Here is a 3033-nt window from a genome sequence, read left to right on the forward strand (position 1 = left end):
TCTCATACCAGGACGGCACTTACTGCGACGTCGGACACGGCTAGGTAGATGAGGAGGTGCTCTCCGAGTTCTGCCTTAACGAGCAACGGTGGCGAAGACAGGTAGGCCTTTAATTCTTTTAGGGCGTTAACACACTCGGAAATCCATCGGAGTCCGTTATCCTTTTTGAGTACGCCAAAAAATTTGTGGCTTCTATCGGAGGATCGCGAGATGAATCTCGACAGGGCGGCTATCCGGCCGGTCAGCTTTTGCACTTGCTTTTGCTGGTCAGTTTTTTTAGGATTACTTATATGGCCTTGATTTGACCGGGATTGACCTCGATGCCTCATTGTGATACCAAGAAGCCGAGGAATTTTCCCGATGTCACGCTGAAAGCATATTTCTCGGGGTTTAATTTCATGTCGTACCTTCTGAGTATGTCGAAGACTTCCCTCAGGTGGTCGATATGGTCTTTCTTTCTCTTTGACTTGACAAACATTTCATCTATATATACTTCCTTGGTCTTACCGGGTTGATCTTTTAATATTTTGGTCACCAGCCTTTGATACGTTGCCTCGCATTTTTTAACCAGAACGGCATCACTCTATAACAGTACGTCCCCTGATGGGTGATGAAGGTGGCTTTTTCCCGGTCCTACTCCTCCATGAGGATTTGGTTGTAGCCTGAGTAGACGTCTAAGAAACTCAGCAGTTCGTGCCCGGCTGTGGCATCGATGAGTTGGTCGAAGTGGGGTAGCGAGAACGAGTCTTTTGGGCAGGCTTTGTTCAGGTATGTGAAGTCTACGCACATTCTCCACTTACCGTTCTTCTTTTTCAACATGACTACATTGGCGACCCACTGAGGGTACTTCGATTCTCTGATAGAGCCGTTCACTAATAATTTCTCGACCTCTTCAGGAAGTGCGCCGTTTATTGCAGAATTGAACTTTGTCTAATTTGCCTTACAGGGGGAAAATGGGTCGACGTTCAACTTGTGAGTTGCTATCTCCTTTAGTATACTTGGCTTGTCTGCATGGGAAAAAGCAAATAGGTCTATGTTATTTTTTAAGAACTAGTGAAATTTACCTAGATCTTGGAGTTTATGGCCGATGAAAGCTTTCTTGCTGTGGTCGTCATCATCTAGTTGGACGGGGTCAAGGTCCTCTACGGTTGACCCCGTGGCTTCTATGATTTCAGGGTCGCTGATGACGTCTTTCTTTTCATCGCCATCCGACCCCGACTTCGTTAATTGCTATATTTCCTCGACTTTTCCTTTCAACTGTTGGGTGTACGTGCAGTCCTAGGCGATGTGGTAGCATTCTCGGGCCGTGCGTTGCTCTCCCCGGCTGTAGAATACTCCCCATAGGGAACGAAATTTAATGACTTGGTACAAACTGGAGGGGACGGCTTTCATGGCGTGTATCCATGGTCGGCCTATGATGGCGTTGTATGTCGTATCCTGGTCTATGATGTGGAATGTGGTCTCCAAGGTAACGCTGTCGGCCAAGACGGGCAGCGTGATTTCTCCAGATGTTCGCTCAATTGCATTGTTAAAACCTGTTAGCGTGATGCAACGTGGCACTATCATGTCCTCGAGCTTCATTTGGGTGAGAACTCGAGGATGGATGATGCATGTGTCGCTTCCATCGTCGACCATGATACGTCTTACATCAGTATCAAGAACACGTAAAGTAATGACAAGGGAGTCATAGTGAGGAAAGACCAAATCGTGGGTATCCGACTTATCGAAGATGATACTTTCTTCGAGTTCGTCATACCGCTCATGGTGATCGGCCGCTTGAGCTTGTGAGTGGTAGTGAACTTCACGCTGTTGATGGATGCGTCGTCGCCTCCTCCGATGATCATTTGAATAGTCCGAACCAGGGAAGGTGGTTGGAGCGACCCTTGATGTTGTTCTCACCCTCGGGCGAAGTTGGCCCTCCCTCAATCGCTATTCAACTCTTTTAGGTGCCCTTGGTGAAGCATGTTCACGACCTCCTATCTAAGGGCGATGCAGTCCTCTGTCTTGTGACCCCGTTCCTAATGAAATTCGCAGAGGGCGTTTGACTTTCTGGTGCTTGGGTCGGATTTCATCTTCAGTGGCCACTTTACCTTTGGGCTGAGATTTTCCAATGCGTAGACTATTTCTGAGGGGGAAATGCAAAAAGAGCTGATAATAAGGGGGCATACCTCTTTCATTTCGGAGGATTCCCGTTCGCGGCCTGGATGGACCTTCATCATGACGTGGGGGCGGCATGAGAGTGCCTCTGACGTAAGGCTAATGTCTTTCTCGATAGGTCGTGACCCTGCTAGATCTCTTCTGCTTTCGTTCCTTCGATCTTTCCTAAACTCCATTTGGACCGAGGTCAGACCTTGCGTAGGTCCGTTGAGATCATCTTCGTCGGTTCTTACCTCGACACACTAGGCGTTGTGTATCTCATCCCAAGTGGTTGGAGGGTATTTCATGAGTCGGCATAGCAACTTTTTGGTCGCCCGCGACCCACTTCTGCTCAGCCCATTCTGGAAAGCGGCCACCACCATTTCTTCAAATTCATTCGGAAGGGTCATTTTTACACGGTTGAACCGGGCGAGGAAGTCCCTGAGTCCTTCGCCAGGTTATTGTTTAATGGCGAATATGTCGTTTACCCTTGCCTCCGCTTTCTTGGCCCCGGCATGGGCGGTGACGAACTTGTCAGCCATTTTCTTAAACGTTTCTATGGAGCGCGCAGGTAATTGTGAGTACCAAGTCAGGGCTCCGCCGGTTAGGGTCTCTCCAAACTTCTTCAGCAATATGGAAGATACTTGTTCTTTTGCGAGGTCATTGCCTTTTACTGCAGTAACATAGTGGGTCACGTGATCCTCCGGGTCCGTCGTACCGTCGTATATTTTCAAGTAACGCGGCAATTTGAAAATTTTTGGTATAGCGTGTGGTGCAACTTCGTCGTTATACGGTTGTTCCACAAACCGGCCGGCGTCCCGCTTTGGTAGGAGTTTTGGGGCGCCTGGTATCTTATCTACCCTTTCTTGATGCTCTCTCATTTGGTCGCGGGGTGCT

This window comes from Nicotiana attenuata, unplaced genomic scaffold (assembly GCF_001879085.1).
Source record: "Nicotiana attenuata strain UT unplaced genomic scaffold, NIATTr2, whole genome shotgun sequence".
NCBI classification, from domain to species: domain Eukaryota; kingdom Viridiplantae; phylum Streptophyta; class Magnoliopsida; order Solanales; family Solanaceae; genus Nicotiana; species Nicotiana attenuata.